We start from the raw sequence: 20,709 nt of genomic DNA on the forward strand, positions 1-20,709 counted from the left end.
CGGTTTTGGGAAATTTGGACAGATTGTTGATGCTTTAAAGTTAGGTCATGAAATTTTACAGAGGTATTAAACACATGAAAATATGAGTTCTGTGAATTTTTGGTAATTTTTGGATAAAGGATGAATATTTGGTGAATTTAATGCTCGGTTTTGGCCAAAAATGGTGAAAAATAGTTAAATATCATACAAAATTCTGGAAAATTTCAGATAAGATAACTAAATCATGTATAAGTCTCACACAAAATTTTAGGTCCGTTGGAGAAGTCTAAGTAGGCTTTTCGGTTAAACAAGTTCTAGGGATTTCTAGCTCGTTTTAGTAAAAAGGGCATGTAAAAGAAGATTTTGGTTCTAGAAAAATTACAGGGGTCTATGTGGATGGCAGGGGACATCCAGGAAAAATTTGGTATTTTTCTAAGATCGTTTGGTATTTACGACATATTTAGTGTTTAAATGGTGTTTAAAAATAGATAAATAAATTTTAAATAAAGAAATTAATTCTGGAAATATTTTTATAAAATTCCCCACTGTTAAAAAGTGATTTGTGCAAAATTTCAAGATCCGAGAGTAAACGGATAATTATTTGTGCTAATTATCAAACTTTTAAAGTTAAAACGCGTAAACCGGTGAAGTTCGCTTAAGCGAGCTGACTGGTGTATAAAAACCCTAAAAATGAACTATTTTCATATAAATGAGTTAAGCAAGTAAAAATAAATCATCCGAAAATAATTCGGATGATTTGAGTAATTTTAACCTATTTTAACAGTTTCCGGTACGCTAAAGACGGAAACGGCTCCCGCGGCCAAACGGGGCGTCTAAACCGAGCTCAAATTTCACAACTTTACTTAAACTATCAGTCAACGACTATTTTCGGGTCGTGTGTGACCAAACTCATTTTTGAAACATAAAAACGAATAACCGTGCTAGGCACGCAAAACGAGAAAAACGACTAATAGTAATTGTGACCATGGAACTCTAAACGACATCACAATCTGAGTCCGGAGAAGTGTTTCTGGGTTAACATTGCCCCCGGAACAGGTACAGTACTGGGTTAACAGTGTCCCCATCAGTACCGATTGATAAGGTTAAAGATTATATAAACAATAATTGTATAATAACGATCGTAGGGATCATATTACAGATTGGACGTGTTAATTGATAATGATTGTTGTTACCTGCTTGCATGTGCTAAGGTGAGTTTCACGAGCCCCTTTCTCTGAATTGTTTTAAATGTTTTCCCGGGGCGGAAGCATGTTACTACTGAAATATTTAAGTACATACTGAACGCATGGATTGCGTGGATTTTACTGAATGCATGGATTTGCGTGAATTTATATATATTGTTTATTGTACGGGAATCGTACGGAAATGTACTAAGATGGTAATTGTCTGAGTTGTTAATATTGTAAGGTCCCGCAACAGTGTTCTGGGTTAACAGTGTCCCCAGATGTCATTGGAAGTGTTCTGGGTTAACAGTGTTCCCAGATGTCATTGGAAGTGTTCTGGGTTAACAGTGTCCCCAGATGTCATTGGAAGTGTTCTGGGTTAACAGTGTCCCCAGAGGTTATTGGAAGTGTTCTGGGTTAACAGTGTCCCCAGATAATATTAAATTATGATATGGATTTATCATGGTTTTCTCAAATTGTGAAACTCACCAACTATTCGTAGTTGACCCGTTTTCTCACATGCTTTTCAGGTACAACTAAGACGAAGTAATTGCTTATGTGCTAAGTGCTTGATGTGTGTAAGATTTGCGTGCGGGATGTTAGGATACATTATAATAAATAGAATTATGTATCGTAGTGTGTGATGTGTGTATCACCTAGACGGTAATGGAATACAAGATAATGTAATTTGAAGTATATTAATGCATTTAGTTTTCTTTATAAACAATGTGGTTGATATCAGAGGTGTCTGTTGCATCCCGTTTACGTTTCCGCTGCGGTTACGGGGTGTTACAGAAAGCATCAGACAAGGGTTCTCGGTCAACACGAGAACCTGGTCAATAGGAGATCTCGGTCAACGAGAGTTCTCGGCTAAGAGGGTTCTCGGCCATGGGAGTTCTCGGTCAAGAACAAAGGTTCTCGGTCAACATACGAGTTCTCGATCAAACCTCATGGGTTCTCTGCCTTGGGGTTCTCGGCCACTTAATGATCTAATATGGTATGTGGGCTTGGCCCAACTAGACCCAGTAGCCAAAATGAATAGTGGGCCTCAAACTAACTAGTTAGCCCATCTCCATAAGTTAAATAAACGAGCCCAACTTAGAATACGTTGGTTAGCTAAATACCAACTAAATTAATTATACCGTTAAATAACATATATACATATTTAACAGTTAGCCGGGCTCAGTTAAAGAAGGGATAACAATTAACAACGAACGCAACAGGATCCAGGTGAGTTTCTAGCCCCATTTCTGTGTTATGTTTTCGGGGCTGTGTGCATACTCGATTTGTTTGTTAATACACTTATCCTAAGTGATAAGGGTATGCCTTATGTGATTATGTGAAAGGTATGAATGATTGCTTGTCGGTACGTGAACGATCTTCGGATATTGCACGTACTGTCAGGTTGTAATACTATGCATAATGTAAGCATGATATGTATGCTTATATGTATGAATGTTATAAGTTAATAAAAGAAGGTTAATGTATGGTTGTAAGGTAACGAAGCGGGAACCGAACCCTAATAATATTCGAGGAAAGGTATGGTTGTAAGGTAACGAAGAGGGAACCGAACCCTAATAATATTCGAGGAAAGGTATGGTTGTATGGTAAGGAAGAGGGAATCGAACCCTACTAATATTCGAGAACTAAGGAACCGAACCCTACTAATATTCGAGGAAAGAGGGAACCGGGCCCTAATAATACTCAAGGAAGTAGGGCGTAATGCTCTTTATAACGTAAGATATGAATGGAAGTATGAAAGTATGAATGAAAGTATGTAAGCATGAATATATTGTATGATGTATGTTTAACTAGAACTCACTCAACGTAGCTGATTTTTAGTATGCACGCAGGTGAGTAGGATGAGGCAGCTCGCTTGAGGGGAACACTTGGCATTGAATAAGAGGCTGGCATCGGAAGACCCAAGACATTTAATAGTTTATGTTTTATAGACAATATGTTTATTAAGACAAGTTATGGATTAATATGTATGTTTTATTGAAAGGTTTTATATTCCGCGAATGTTTTTATTCACTCTGATTATTATAACTATGTTAATGAGTAAATCCAACGTCCAAATGTGAGGCACCGGTAACGGGGCCTTACAATTGGAGACTGAATATTAGTCCCTAACTCTTTCATATACAAAAAGCAATGGAGATTGAATATCAGTTCCGAATAAGGTCTACTTTGATACTAATTTTCAGTCTTTGCTGTTATCCTTGAATGGTCAAATGCGCACCAAATAATTGGTGTCTGAAAATCAGTACCCAACTCGAATCATGATAGGAATATTAAGAAATTATTTTAAGTCACTTATATAGCCCCTTCATATTAGAGACTGAAGATTTGTCGTCCATATATATTTAACTCATTTTTATTATTGATGAAATATATTTTGGACTGAAATTTAGTAGCATGTAATTTTTCTTTCAAAGTTTTATTTTATGCAAAAATATCTGTGACTGAAATTTAGTCTCAAATAAGGTGTCGGGTGTTACATCCCGACTTTAAGCGGAATACGCACAAGTGTAACGTACAGATCACTCATAGATTGCAACAATATTAAAGCAGTAATAATTATTTTTATTTCATTTCATAACGTAACAAGTACACAATTATTCATAAATAAAAATAAAAAGAAACATTTCATCGAAACATTGAATAAGTTCTTTATTCAAATAACCTAAGGTATATTAATGATCTCCGTCCTTAGCATGCTATCGATTCAACTTGTAGCACGTTGAAAATAACATATTTGTCAACAATTAAGTTGGTGAGTTTTCATAAGTTTTTGCGTATATATATATATATATATAAAAGGCTTTGTAATGCAATAAATATTCAAGCGTAAAGTAAATGAAATCAATTAATGTCGTCATCCTGTTCCCTTAGCCGAGGCCGTAGGAATAGGGGAAATGAGAACCACCTTATGAACAACCGAAGTCGTACCGTTAGACGGTGTAGGTACGTCCCGTCGGACCCTCCCACTATGTGTATACGTTTGCGTAACTTCCACCATAAGAATAGTAAACACGTTGCAAGCAAGTTCACGTACAATCATAAACAATATGAAAGAATAGTATTAACATGTACGCTAATGGTGAATCGGTTTATAAATAAGCACATAACTAACGAGGTAAAACTTGTGACATGCTACACCCCAATAATATTAAAAGCATTAAAATGGGGTTATGAAGAACTCACTTGGAATAGGGAATACGGCAACGAGGAGTAATGATTAAAGCAACTATATGGTTTCGCGAGGAGTCCATATAATTTGTCCTAGTTATTAAAGTATACCCAAGATAAATATCTAAACAAAATAAACGAACTAAACACGAAAGCAAACATGGGTTTATAATATATTTGGGGATCGTTAAAGTGTTCATAAAGTTTTATATGTAAGATATTATTATTATTATTATTATATTTATTACTATAAAAAATATGTAAATTTATAATTGATTATATATATATATATCCGAAAATGTTTAACGAGAGTTTCTTTCAAGAGTTTGACGTTGCTCAGGTTGTTAAACAAGCGTAAACAATATTAGGTTTTAATATAATTACATTTTTAATCAAAATGGTACACATGGTTAACGAAAACAAAGAAATAACAAAAAATATCACGAAACCGGACCAGGGGGTTATAAAACCCGCGCCCCTGGCCGGGTCTTGGGTTTTAGTACAAAGTGCACTGGCCAACTAGGCCAGTTGCTAACTCTTTAAGATCATGAAACGAAAAATATATAACAATAATCTCAGATTAATCCCTAATTCAAAAGAACCCTAATTCAATCAGTTTCAATTAATCTTTGTTTACCCTCTGTCAATCAAAATTGACAGAGAGCTTTTGTTCCCATATGAAAACCGATACAAATGCATGATACAATTACCTTAATTGGTTACGAAAGGTAAAAAGAATGACGAGCTAGAGTTCGCGGCCAGAATACGAATTCAAACGAGGTCCAGAACAATTTATTGGTTACAATTATCATAGGGTTTGCTTCGTGATAGTGAGATGATGGTGTGGAGCCATTTAATTGAGTTTTGGACTTTTATTTATAGGCTAACGAGGTCAAAATTAGCCGCGACATTAGTTAACAGAATTGATTTAAAAGATTTGGTTTTAGCTGTCAATTACGCGTTATTTCCATACATGTGGTTGGCGTGGAGGTTAAGGATCAATGAATTAATCCAAATTCCGGATCTTGCAGGTTAATTAGAAGCAAGATATGGAGGGGGGGGGGGTGGGGGTGTCGGTGGTGACAGGAAAGGAGGAGGGAAAGGGGAAGTTTAAATAATAGTTGCAAACAAGTCATTGATCTTAGATTTGGTGGTCAGAAATTGTAAAACTAACAGAAGGGGTTAAATTGTACATGTTGTATACTTTAAATGATTACAAAATATTACTACGAGTCACGCGTAAATAAAACAATAAAGATAAAACTGAATAACATAATTAATAATTGGACGTTTTTTATTAAACATGAAGATCCGATTACAAACGGGTAATAAAACGTACACAAACACGACACCAAACTTGACGAATGTCACACCGGTTATTAAAGACTGATCATCAGTCACTAACATCTATCACAAAAGAATCAGTCTCCAATATTGGCAGCAACTGAAAAATCAGTCATATATATTATATATTCAAGACTGATATGTCAGTCTCAAACACTTTAATATCAAATGGTCACTTTTTTTTGTAGTGATCTATAGTATAATTATAGTTTATAATATAATTATAGTTAGTTTAACTTAACTTTCAAAGTAAAAACTGAACTTTAATTTTTACAACTCGTTAAACTTAATTATTGTTTTAGTTGTTTAACCCCTTATTCAAGAGCTAACTCTAATAGTCTTTTCTTATTCGATGGTTTATTTTATTGCACTTTCTCTATGTCATAGACCTTTTTAAATTTAGGATTTTTGTTGGACAAAGTCAAGCCGGTTCATTCGTTTAAAGCTTGTCTTCATTTATATTCTTGTGTTTCACCCGCTTAAAGAGGTGAGTATTTTAGTGAGATTTCTCTATCATAGCCCCTTTTTATGTTTTAAATATATTTTTTTTGGGAGGGGGTGGGGTGGGGTGGGTAAAATATCATACAATTCATATAATATCATTAGTGTTGATTTATTTCATATTTATTTTTTACTTACATGATACGTGTTTTATGTATTATGTGTTTATTTTTATGGGTGGTTGGATGGGTACGCAAATGCAAACACTATAGGGGGATGATCTTTTTTACGTACCTATGCTCCTTAGTAGATTGGCTATATGTAGGGTGAACGGGAGTTTTTATTCTTTCACTGTATTTACATGATGATGGATTTTAGCCTATGGTATTGATTCGTATTGATTTCATATAGTATGTATTTAAACTTATGATTGCTCACCAGCCTCATGTTGAAAAATACTTTATACATGCTACATGATAAAGATGTTCAAGTTTGGAAGATAATTTAGTTAGATCTTAGGGTTTATTAAATAAAGTTTAGCCTTAAATATTGTGTTGATTATGAGAATATTGTTTGATGGATTTATTTGTGTTTATGTGATTGGATAATATTTATAATTTGATTTACTAATGTTGTCACTTTAAATTAGTGTTACGAGCTATGAGAAATCACGTATAACCCTGACATATTCTGCCGTCAGTTGGGTTGTGACAATCCTAACTGTAATTATCTTAATTCATCCAACATGAACCTACAAAATCAACTAATTCAATAAAAAATAATATAAAAAATGATCACTAACCCTACGTAACATAATTAACAGACAAATTTGAAGGCTTGAAAAACTAACATGACACAAGAATCTTCTAAATGGGTTAGTCTTCGTACGGGAAATCCGATAGCACGTACCTGCACCGCAAGAGAAAATAAAATCCGATACTTCGTAACGTTGTGACCTCGATCTCGCTGATGAAGAAGAGGAGAAATCTGAAATTGGGGCTCCAATTTATAGTGACGACGAAGAAGAGAAATGAATTATGGCTCCGACTGATCCAATGATCAACCTCACTGATTGTGAGTGAGGGGTATAATGACATTTTAACCCTTTTTTGGACGGAAAAACTGACGGTAGAATGACAGAGAGACAAATTTGGTCCGGCTAGAAAACCGCATGGCATCAATCGATTCATTTTTTTGGAGGGGCACAAAGTGGTTCCGCCTAGAAACCACATGAACGCAAATTACAATTCTCTGTTAAAAAAATTAGAAATTCTCAGAAATGACTAGTGGTAGAAAGTAAGAGGGCTTTGAATGAACCTACATAATAGTTGATGGTTAAAACTAATATTATTATTTTCAATTAGAATTTACGAATCTGCAATTTATTCCTGTGGTTTCTCGGGTAATCGTCGTGTTGGAGCTTTCAGGTAAGATCTTATGCCTAATTTTCTATAAGTTCATTACTAATTTATCTTTATGTTTGTGAATTTATATACGCTTGCGGAGATTTCTAGTTGAAAGTTAAAAATTGTCGATCGAATTAGGGTTTTAGTTATTAATTTGGGCGTTTTTTTTTTATGTCATATTGTAACTTGATATTATTTTCTGTGTATTATGTTGAATTAACCTAATGTGTGTTTCAACAGTTTATTGACCTGCTGATTTTGATTTACTTAATTAGGAATTTAGGGTTTTGAATGTGTTAACAGGACAACAAGTCAATAATATTCATAATACTTAGTTTTTTGTTTAAGCTGTTTGCAATTTCTTGATAAATGCTTTCTTTATCAAACTTTTTTTTTTAATTGTTTTTGGCTTTAGCTGGTTCCACTTCGTAACTTCTAATTGTTTTAGGTGTGTTAATTTGAACCGGTTCGTATATTTTTGTGATGTGATGTTCAGTTTTGGATAACGGAACGGGTACACTTGTTGGAAAGATATCAGTTAGCTATATTATAACATATGGTTAAGGGCTATGAATCCTATGATTAGTCTATATGATGATACAATTAAGTTAGCAAGAAGGTTAGGTTAAGGTGATTCGTCATTATTTTATATAACAGGTGTAAACATATACTGAAGTTCTAAGGTTAAATAATTGTTTGGTCAGTTTTCCTTTTTGGCATAATTATCAAGGAGACATAATGTTGATGACCAGTATTATCTATTATTACTCTCGTTCTTAAGTTATATTAGCCAACAATAAGTTCATGGCCATGCGGTGCATTTTGTTGCGTTACTTTTGTACCTTAATCTAAGTGATGTATTTACATAGATTAGTGATGAAAAGATTGGTTTTCAATTTTCTGCACCTCATGTTGTCCATAAAATTGAATTCATTTCTTTGAGTATAACAAAACTGTAAGGTTGCTATTTGCATATTAAGCATGGAAAGAGTTCTGTCAAGATATGATTGGAATTGCAGGTTAATGGTCTCATGTGGTTAAATGCTTGGTTATGATGACCTTTTACAGAAAATGACTTCGCATACTTGTATCTTAATTACATTGCTTAGATCTTTTAAGCTTAAGCTTGGCTTATATATTATTTATTAAACTTTTGTTTACTTTTATAATTTAATACACATTTTATTTTATTTTTTATGTGTAATGCAGTGTATATTATTCAGTTTATTTTGTCATAGTTTTGTAAATAGTAATTATTATATAAATACATTTAATATATTAAATAAAAGTTATATAAAGGATAGGCTTGTTTAGTGTCGCGAGCCAACTCGAGCTCGATAAGTGAAAATCGGGCTTGTGCTCGTTTATTAACCAAGCTTATTTCAAGGCTCAAGCTTGTTTAAGCTCGGATCGAGTTGAACCTTTATCGAGCCGATCTCGAGTAATTCATGAGCGGCTTTGCTCGTTTACGCTTCTACTTGTGAAAGGGTTGGTTGGGGTTACGTTTTATCTCTTAACTAGTCAAAGTTTGGCTACGAATAAAGTCAAAATTGTTATCGCATAAAACCTCCCAAGTCATTTGTATTTCAAAAAGCTAGATTTTACATTTTTGGTTTTCTACTATTGCACAAATACATTGTTAAAATCTTGCAACTAAAATATTTCCAGGAATTGATATTGAAAGCCATGGATGATGCATTTACAATTCAAATAAGTGGGGACTTGGTTAAACAACTAGCTAATGACAATAACAAAGTGAAGAAGAAAACAAGAAAACCAAAACCAAAAGCACCAAAACCTCCACAAGACCAAATCAAACCCGCCACCCATGATGACTCACAATCCTTAAAACCCGTCACCCCTGCTGCCGGATGGCCGCCAATGTACTTCCCAATTCCACCACCCGCCAATGCTGAGGTGGACGCAATCCATTCTGTCCTCCAAGACAGTGAAAAAGTTTTAGAAAAGCTACAAAAGAAAGAAGATGAAATGGTGGTTGAAGTACACAAAAGGCAAAAGAACTTCATGATAAAGAGTTTAAACTTCCTCAACCAAAACCGATGCCTTGTTTGACTGAGTTGACTGCTTGTTTGGATTGCTACAAAGACAACACTAAGGATCCACTAAAATGCAATTCACTGGTCAAGAATTTTGCTGATTGTGCGCGCACCATAAGGCAGCAAGTTAATCCATCAAATCAATAAAGTGTTTTGATGCACATGATGATTTTGCTAGTTTTAACTAGACGATCGGGAATAACTCAAAATTGTTGAAAACGATACGAGTCGAATCATTTGAACATGAATTGTGTTTTGCATGCAAGTTTTATGAGTCTTGTTTGTGATTTAATGTTGCTCTTGGAAGTGGAGTTTTGTACTCTCTTATAATACCAGGCATAAACCATTGATTGCGAACTTAATCGACTTCTGTTTTGTTGTTAAAGGTGTTAAAGATGTTTTTTTATTGACTGTTTTACCCTCAAGGATATGCTAGCAGGACTACCTTTTGTTTGTTGTAGGTCTTATACTATGTTAGATTAACAAGTGTTGGGATTATGCAAAGTCCTTTTCAAGGGGCTAGAGTGGTACTGATCTCATCTAAACTTGAGCTTGGCTCGTTTAACCTAAGAGAGTTTGTGTTCGCTTATGCATGAAACTCAAGCACTATGTGTGAGCAGGGGTGGCAATTCTGATTATGACCCAAAACATGAAATGAATTTGGAATAAAAATAATTAGGTTTATTCAATAGATCAACCCGATTATGACTTGTTTAATCGGGTTTACCCGTATATCACCCGTATCATAAATTCGTTAATCTTTTAACCCATTCAAGTTAAAAGGTTTGGAAAAAATTTTCGGTGTTTAGATAGTGATGTTTAAAAAAGTGTTAATCTTTTAGGGTCAAGTTATTCTACAAAGGGTAATAAAAATGAGAAGTGTGAGAAGCCATAAATAATTGACATGTGTCAAGTGAGGACCAAAGGAAAAAGGGTATAAAGGTAATTGTACCCATTTTCTTTCCCCACATACAAGGCACATGTTAATACCCCCATCATTTTAGAACGTTATTAATTTTTTCGTATGATATTTTTTTTTAAAAAAATTATCATAATAACAAGCGTTTTTTTATCTTTAATATGAGTATGATTTTTGTTATATAAAATTTAAAACAAAAATCACGTCATTATGTCTTTTCGCACACCATTGTGTCTTTTTCGCTTATCATTGTGTCTTTTTTCGTCATTGTGTCTTTTCGCACACCATTGTGTCTTTTCGCTTATAATTGTGTCTTTTCGCACACCATTGCGTCTTTTTTCGCACACCATTGCGTCATTTCGCACACCATTGTGTCTTTTCGCTTATCATTGTGTCTTTTTTCGTCATTGCGTCATTTCGCACACCATTGTGTCTTTTCGCTTATCATTGTGTCTTTTCACACACCATTGTGTCTTTTCGCACACCATTGTGTCTTTTCGCTTATCATTGTGTCTTTTTTCTTCATTGTGTCTTTTCGTACACCGTTGTGTCTTCTCTCTTATCATTGTGTCTTTTTTCGTCATTGTGTCTTTCTTCTTCATTGTGTCTTTTTGCACACCATTGTGTCTTTCTCTTATCATTGTGTCTTTTTTTTTCATTGTGTCTTTTCGCACACCATTGTGTCTTTTCTCTTATCATTGTGTCTTTTTTCGTCATTGTGTATTTTCGCACACCATTGTGTATTTTTTCGCCATTGTGTCTTTTCGCAGACCATTGTGTGTCTTTTTTCGCCATTAATACATATTACACAATAACTTGAAACGTAAAACACAATGGTGAATACGCATAAACAATGACCTAAAACGTAAGACACAATGGCGAATACGTATAACACAATGGCCTAAAACATAACACACAATGGTGAATATATATAACACAATGATTTGAAATATAAAACACAATGGAAACAACATAATACACAATGACACAATGAACAACAAAAAAACACAATTAAAAAACCCATTAATTTTTTTTATATATAACAATATGATACTCATATTAAAGATAAAAAAACACTTATTATTATGGTGAATTTTTTTTTAAAAACATAATGTCGTATGAAAAAGTTATGGACATTTTAAAATGATGGGGGAATTGGCATGTGCCTTGCATGTGGAGAGAGAAAGCCAACAAATGTGTGTCATTATCTTAATGCCCTTTTCATTAATTTTTATTTATTAAATTAATCTCAGTTATTCAAATCTAAGATCAATGGACTAGATTCCTTCTCACCCTTCTAATTTTTGTTGTCCTTTATATTTTAACTTTACCCAACCTTTTAACCCATTCAAGTTAAAAGGTTTGGAAAAAAAATTTCGTTCAGAGTTTAGATAGTGATGTTTAAAAAAGCGTGAACAATTAGACTAGCATTTTAATTTTTAGTATTGCTTGCTCATTTCATGTTCAAATTAAGTCTCCTTTTAATTGTTCATCAACTATGTGTCCAATAACTTTATTACACCATCCATAGTGGGGCGTTTTAACCTAAAAAATATTCAAAAATTCTATTAACACCCCTATCCCCTCAAAGTTTTGAGCCAAGTTTTGGTCTCAATTGTTTTGTAAGAAACACGACCCACTAAATTCTCCATCAATCAGGTTTTTTCCTATAAACTCCAACCAATCAATATTTAGGTTATTTATATTTAATTCAATTTGTAATAATTGAGTAATTATTGCAAAAGAGTTTTCCCACTACACCACTTTTTACAAAACATTTTTTATTGATGATTGGGACGCTACGTGTCGCAAAACGCCTGTATGTGAAGAGTTTTCACTACACGTGGCCTTTTAGAGCAAATTAAAATGGGTCATGCCATCGAAGGAGGATATTTGCATCAAGTTTTGATGGGATTCATTGGTAGAAACTTGTTCAAACTCCTCGATTCATAATCATCGTCATCGAGATCTTGGGTTCAGTTTTTAAGGCACACTTTGTGACTAAAGTAGGGGTGACAAATGGGTTGGGTTGGGTCGAACGAGTCATGGGTCGAAACGGGTTTGGGTCGAAATGAGTTTGGGTCAGAACGAGTCGATTCAAAAAAGGGTTGTTTTGGTTTGGGTCAGAACAGGTTAGGGTCGGGTCGGAACGGTTTTTTTTTTTTTGAAGAAGGATAACGGCGGAAACATTTTAGTTTTTTTAGATTTTTCGTTTTTTGTTTATATTTTGATTTATGATTTTTTATTGATATTTTTTAACTTTATTTTGATTTTGATCTCAACTCATTTGGACCCATTTCAACTTTTAGTTTGACTCATTCGGACTCATTCACCATTTCTACTTAAACCTATAATAACCTTATGCTGATTTAGAGCTAAACATCACTGTTTTTTTGTGTTTTTTTTTAATTCAACCAATAAATCCAGCTGACCCGTTCATGTGTTGCATATTCTTTTATCCAGTAAATCAAAAGCAATACAACAGTTATTTATTATTATATAATATACTAATAAAAACTATGGCAGCTGACATCTCAACAGTTGTGGATTTAATCAACTAACCAAGGCATAAAGCACTGAAAAGTCTATTTTGCCTAAAAGAAGGATATATATTTTATCGATAACCGGCTCAAACGAACTCCGATTGAGCTCATTCTCATGCGTTGGAACCGGTTGGTCGAGCCTTACAACCTATACCCTATAATCTCAAACTTATACTCTCGAATCCTAATCAACCAATAAGGACACATCAAGTTACATATAAACACACCCCAATGTTATTACCATCAACACAAAAGACACCAAAAGATGCAACCGAAACGAGTACTTTTTGAACATATTACAAAATAACCAAAAGTCTAATCCAAGTGTCCAACTACCACTAAACAGATTTGAACATATAACAAAATAACCATTTATCATTTCATAACAAGCCAAAATAGTTACAAATACCAAAAGTCCAATCCAACTCCCACTAATCACAAACCATTCGCAATCATCACACCAGCCAACAACTTCCCCAACTCCTCATCATTCCTCACTTGATCTCGTTTTCTTCTAAATATGAAAAAAATGAAAGTTGTTTATTAACAAATATGCAAACATAAAATTAAGTTGCAAAGAGAATGAGCTTTTAATACCTTCTTTATCAACATAAGTTGCTACTATTATAAGTCGGAATCAATGCTTCTATGTCTTCTACAAGTTGTTCCTCAATATCGCTCTCGTTTTCATCTAAATATGTCAAAAATGAATGTTATTAACATATATATACAAACATAAAATTAAGTTTCAACGATAACAATCTTTTAATACCTTCTAAAACATCCAACCAATCTTGAGTGCATAGCAACGCCTCAACATTTGATGATAGTAGTGAAGTTCGAGACTTGTTCAAAACTCGACCCCCAACACTAAAAGATGATTCGGAAGAAACGGTAGTAATTGGGATGCTCAATATATCGCGAGCCATTAGAGCCATTTTTGGATACCTTCCTTGATTATTCTTCTAATACTGTAAAACATCAAGTTGTTGTTTTCTGTCAAGTCGAGGTTCATCTAAATACAATGTTAACTGAGACTTTTCGTTAGCAACATTTCTATATTCGCTTTGAAATGACTCAAATCCCTCCAACTCATCCAGCGTGTCGTCACCAACATTTGAACTCTCGGGTATGGAAGAATCATGCATTGTCTTCGATTGAATATCATACTCCATAAATAGCTTATGCATGCCATCAACAATACTCGTCAATTTCTCTTTTCTCTCTTCATCTTTCATGTCAAGTTTTGAAAAACAATACTCAACAAGCTTAACCTTGTACCGTGGATCTAGAATAACCGCAAAAGACAAGACCATACTATAGCTTTCCCAATATTTATGAAACTTTTATTTCATGCCTTTTGCCATGTTATTTATAACATCATCTGTATTGCGAATCACATCTTCAATATGCAATTGAATTTTCCACACTTGATGGAAATATAAGTTGGATGTAGGATACGAGCTTCCAGAAAACAAAGTCGTGATATCATAGAAAGGTTTCAAAAATTTGGTGATTATTTCTACCCTTGCCCATTCCTCTTCTGATGGATTTGTATTGAAACTGGAATCAACTAGTGCTAACCGAGAATAAGCCCGACGATAAGCCAATGCACAATCAAGCATAAGATAGGTAGAATTCCATCTCGTTACAATATCTTGACGAACATGTTTCCCACATCGTAATGAAAGTGATTCAATAGAATCTGCAAACTTACATTTCCGAGCAGCACTTCCTCTCACATACTTAACCGAATCTCGAACCTTTTCAATCGATCCTTCAATTACTTTCAATCCAGCTTGAACAACAAGATTTATCACATGGGCTGAACAACGCACATGAGTAAAATCTCCATCACACAACAGTACGCCATTCAAACGTAAATGGCTTTTTAAAGAAGCTACTAAAACATCATTATACTTTGCATTATCTAGTGTGATTGTAAAAATCTTTTTCTCAATACCCCAATCCGCTAACAAATTGATTATGTGCTCCGCTATAATGAAACCACTATGAGGGGGAGGTATTACTCTAAAGTTTAGCACATTTTTCCTTAGAACCCAATCATCGTCAACATAATGAGCTGTCAATGCCATATATCCGTCTGTCGTGAGAGAAGTCCATAAAACAGAAGTCAAACATATCCTACTAGTTACACTTTGTAATTTGTCTTTAAGAATCATCTTCTCTCAATCATATACTTTTAAGATATAAGCCTTTGCAGTGTTTCTTGTCATGTCCTTCACATCAGGATGTAAGAATTTGTGCAAATATCTTGTTCCCTCGTGCTCAACATAACTAAAAGGATAGTTATGTTTGATGATAGAAATTGCTATCTTCTCCTTATACATTTCTTGATCTAAAGAGGCACGTTTTCTTGGTGGACCTGGCTCATCAAGATCAATATGTCGTTTTAAGTTATATGTTCCCGAAGCAGTTTTGTACTTCCTTCCACACGCTTTACAACTTACTTTCTTAATACCATCAGATTCAACGGGTAAGCAGTAAAAGTAGTCCCAAACATGAGAACATAGTTTACTCGAAACATCTTAATTAACTTCATCATCGTGTTCCTCATCTACACTATGTCGATCAAAGCCAGTGCTGCATGACATATTTGCCAAATATTCTTAACTATTGACCTACCAAAAGTCAAGTAAAAAAAAAGAAAAATTGTTACTACAATGCATAAGACACCACCACCTAATCAATGATACAATCATCAACGACTAAAATGATTCAACTAAATTCAGTGACTTTTACCGGATACAGACCACCATTTCGAACAATTCATAACTCAAACACAATTCCAAAATTCTATGATATATTGTTTCTAAAACGAATAACCCATTCATTTCACACTTAAAACAAATATATTCAACCTAATTTCACACTTAATTTCAACTCTAAACAATTCACGAGCCGTACACCACAAATAACAGATAATAATAACAGATAATAATAATAATAATCATAATAATAATAATAATAATAAATACTAATATACACAATATCACAGCAGTTATCATAAAACATAATAATAGTAGTAGTAATAATAATAATAATAATAATAATAATAATAATAATAATAAATTAATAATATACTGACTTACCGGAAACGTCACGGCGACGGCATGGCGCCGGCGATGGGTTTGTCTGAGAATACTACTAAGGCTTAGAAGAAGGGTTCGTGTGCTGAGATTTGAAACACACGGCGGAGGCACGGCGGTGAGCAGGTGACAGATTGGGTGGAAGAGATGGAGGATGAGATTTGGTTTCTTGTTCAATTAGAAATCTCAAACGGTCAAACCCTATTAACTCGTTCTTTTAGAATTCTTAACTCATTTTGACCCACACTAAACCCCCCTACTTTTTGTAATGACTCATTCTGACCCACTTGGTTTAAATAACTTACCCAAATCAACCCACAAAGTTTAAAAAAAAGCTCAAACTGATCCATATCAATAGGTTTGGGTCAGGATTGCCACCCCTAGACTAAAGGTTAAATTTTTATTATCAGCTTTGCATGGGACCTTGTTATAATGCTCATCGAGAGGGAAGGATTCATAAAGTTCGAAACTTTCTCTGTTTACAGGATTGCAAGCTTAGCCGCCGTTAAAGGATCGTTTTAAGGTTTCAGCGAGAAACAAAAGTGAGTATTCGCATTCATTGTTTGCGCACCATATAGTATCACCAAATAGAAAGTTTGTGCATGGCTAGCTTTTACATTATCTAGTTTTCACACATGTTATCGTACGCCTAGTATACACACGACTTATAGATTATATTCACATAAGCTAGTAATCACATATTACCGAGTACTCGTTTAGCTTTATATTCACACACTTAGGTAGCATTTAGTATGCATGATGAGAGGGGGGAATTGAATGAATCAATGTGATGGAATGAAAAAAACGGGTGTTTGGTTGATCAATGGAATAAAATCAACCATTACACATGGAAACTCATTCCATCAACATCATTCCTCTCCCCCTTTTTTCATTCCAGTTTTTCTTAACACAATCTTTAGACAACACCACATGCCAACTACGACCACTACAAACTTAGTACCACCGCCACCACCTGATCGTCGTTGCCACCACCGAATCGCCACCACCATTTCCACCAACACCACCGCCTGACCACTTGCCATTACATTCACCACCACCTGATTTCCACGACCGCCACCACTACCTTCACTGTCTAACCACCCACCACCACAACCTCCACCATCGCTGCCGCCGCCACCACCTGACTACCACTACTACCACCTGACCACCACTACTATCACTACCACCACCTGACCACCAGCGCCATCACCGCCACCATCAATGCTACGCCACCACCACCATCTTACCACCGCTACATACCACCACTATCGTCATCTCCACCATTGTTAACACCACCACCTTCATCATTGCCATTTGTTTTGTTTTGTTAATATTATTTATTTTGATGTATGCATCTTTGTCATCTGTATTTCATTCCCGTGGGTTTTTTATTCTACCAAACAACGTAAAGTAATACTCCCTCCGTCCCTGTAAAAGTGTTCATATTTCCTTTTTTATTTGTCCCATTACAAATATCCAATTTCAAAATTTATTTACCAATTTTCAAATTTACCCTTAAACACACACAACTCGATTAATAACAATATTGATGGACCCAATTTCCAAGGGCATTATTGTCATCTGGTAAGCAAAAAAAGTAATCGTTAATCTACCTTGAACTTTGTGTTCTTCAAACCATGACAATTTAAGAGGGACGGTGGGAGTGATTCATTTCATTCGCATAGGTTAACCAAACAAGACTAAGGAATTGTATTGATCCATTTCATTCTCTTTTTCATTCCATTCCCGCATTCACCTCCCATTTTACGTCCTACCATACATACCCTTAGTTCACACAAAGTGGTAGAGCGAATACTTTTTACTATGTGATTATTGTGGTTGTTCGAGTACTATAAGGTTGTGTCTACTATGGTTATGCAAGTACTTTGGAGGAGTGATTACTTAGAGGATTCTCATCATATCCCTTAAAGTATGTGAGAGAAGTTTGCAAATTATAGGGTGGGGTTTTGAGTGGTTGTGAGTGTATATTATAAGGTGATGTAGTGATTTTTGGTAGATTTGGGAAAAACGTTTGCCCCTATTTATTTTTTAATATTTGTTGAATTGGTTGTAAGTAGAGCAGAGAGAAAACTATAATGATAAATGTATAAAAAAATATTATTTAATTGAGCAGGAGAGAGAGAGAGAAAGAGAGAGATGTAGTGTTTTTAGTGGTAATTATAGATATGGGGATGGATGATAGGTTGAGAATGCTCTTAGACGAACAAATAGTCAGATCACATTATGGTAAACTGTTCACAATAGCTATTTTGACAACTTAACATATGAATTTTCCCAGTGGCGGATCTAGACATAAATCTCAGTGGTAACGTTAATTTTTTTTGTCGTATTTCATATCATGTAAATGAAAAAAATAGAAACAAGATACCTGGGATGCAAATTTCTCCTATTCGGGTTTTGAAAGCTTGAAATCGAGTCACTACACCCTTTTCTTTTACTTTATCGAACGTTTTTCTTTCAACTGCACAAATTAAATCATTTTTCAAATACTTATCACCCATTCGATTACGCAAAGCCGTATTGATAAGTTTCATTTTAGAAAAAAACATATTTCAACGACTGCGGTTGCAATCAGTAAAACCAACGCTAGCTTTAATATTCGACAAACCAAAGAAAAAGTGGTGTGGTTTCCGGTTTCCACCATTACACGAGCAAGGCCATACATTCAACCAGCTTTGCAAAATTTATCATCTTCCTTAAAGTGTGATAAAAGGCCGTACAATCACCCAAAAAAGACCATCTTTCTTCATTACCAAAATCATCAGATACATTTCCTAAAATGCCGCTATCTTAGATATGTTAAACTTGGAAACAAATCTCAAGATTTAAACCAGACGTATTGTTTAATAAACTAGCTAGTTGAGACATCACTAAATTTATTTCCAAGTTTTTGAATTTGCATATCCAAAACCGTATTAAAAATTTCAACCTCAAAATGATGATTCTATTGAACATGTTTCTATTTGATGTTTCTCGTTCAAACAAAAAAAAAAGACTAATGGTTTCTATTTGCTTTGGACTATAAACTTTGTTTAGGCTATATTTGATTTGTACTTTAAAAAAATGACTATTTTGTTGAGCATGTTTCTGTATGAGTATGTTTCTGTTTAATGTTAAACAAAAGAAAAAACAAAATTAGTTGTTTTAATTTTATTTTGCTATACATTTGTTTGGGCTTTATTTAATTTGAACTTTTAAATTGGTTGGCCTTTAAACAAATAGGGGTAACGTAATATTTTTTCAGAGGTAGAGAAATACGAAAACTGACCCAAAATGAAAAAAATTTACACCGTTGACGAACAACGACCCCTTATTATTAACTACAATCGCCCCTGAATTTTGCACAGATTCTTAAGAGTAGTGCATTGATAGCATAGTATACTTAGTTATACCTATAAGTGAGTTATAGATCTTCTTTTTACCTAATTTTGAATTCTGTATGTTTAACTATGTTGCATGGGTTTATTTAGGGAAATAGAAGTGTTCGGAGGTGATTAATCAAATTTTAAGAAAACCTAGGGTAATCTTTGGCTTTTTTTTTTTTTTTTTTTTTTTTTTTTTTTTGGAAATTGACTTTCATTAAACACCAAACACAAAAAAAAAAAAAAACTCACTATTTCCAAGACGAAAATAGAGAGTCAAGAACCACAAAAAACATACATAATTACATCACATCGAAAGAACACCAACGATCCCAATCCACCATCCCTCCTTTAAATCTATGTTTATACCACAGAAATCCCAAAGTCTTGATGTCCGCAATCATCTCTACTACGTTCGGCTCCTTACTCGAAAATATCTTTTCATTCCTAGCCCTCCACATCCTCCAGCACGCAATGATAATAATCCCGTGAAGGATTGTCTTTTTATTGCCCGAAACTCTGCAGTGATCGTGCATACTCACCAAATCATTAACATGAAACAAAATCATCCCTGGCACCTTACACCATGTAGAAACACCATTCCAAATACCCGCTGAGATGCTACATCCAGTAAGGATATGTTCGATCGATTCTTCATTGTTGTTGCACCAAACACACAGCTGGTTATCAACCGGTATGTTTCTTCGACCTAGAGCTGTCTTTGTAGGAAGACGATCCAGAACTGCTCTCCACATAAAAATGTTACATTTATTTGGAATCCATTTACTCCAAGAAAAACCAAAGTTATCACCATTTGTTCCGGTCCCACGTAACCACTTTTTAACCGTAGCCACTTTGAACCCATCGTTACTATCATCACACCATACCCATGTATCGCCCCTATCGTTAAGATGTACCGCTTGGAGTAAGTTCTCTAAATCATGTTTGGATGTTGATTCCTCTTGTCTATTCGGAGCACGTCTCCAGTCCCAAACCATAATTCGATTCGTTCCAATAGACCGTATCCGTCCGGCCACGCAGATTGTCTTATCCTTCTCTAACGAGAATAGCGACGGGAATTTGTCTTTCAATGGCTTGTCACCTAGCCACATATCTAACCAGAACCGTATTTGATTCCCGTCCCCTATTTT

The 20,709-nt window shown here is 34.6% G+C and overlaps 1 long non-coding RNA gene and 1 pseudogene across 2 annotated transcripts; one reads left to right on the forward strand and one right to left on the reverse strand.

Annotated features, from left to right (window-relative positions):
* The first annotated feature begins 7,510 nt into the window (after positions 1–7,510).
* On the forward strand, positions 7,511–9,895 carry LOC143569230 (uncharacterized). The gene is made up of 2 exons (XR_013141701.1): positions 7,511–7,567; positions 9,215–9,895. It is a non-coding gene; the product is annotated as an uncharacterized LOC143569230 (long non-coding RNA).
* Positions 9,896–13,662: 3,767 nt separating this feature from the next.
* Positions 13,663–15,680, reverse strand: LOC143569231 (zinc finger BED domain-containing protein RICESLEEPER 2-like; annotated as a pseudogene). Its single transcript, XR_013141702.1, has 2 exons — positions 13,838–15,680; positions 13,663–13,756 (listed from the first exon to the last, which is right to left on the reverse strand). The product of XR_013141702.1 is annotated as a zinc finger BED domain-containing protein RICESLEEPER 2-like (transcript).
* Positions 15,681–20,709: the final 5,029 nt, after the last annotated feature.

This window comes from Bidens hawaiensis, unplaced genomic scaffold (assembly GCF_021521415.1).
Source record: "Bidens hawaiensis isolate Kalapana, Puna unplaced genomic scaffold, B.hawaiensis_p1.1 tig00024422_1, whole genome shotgun sequence".
Classification (NCBI taxonomy): Eukaryota; Viridiplantae; Streptophyta; class Magnoliopsida; order Asterales; family Asteraceae; genus Bidens; species Bidens hawaiensis.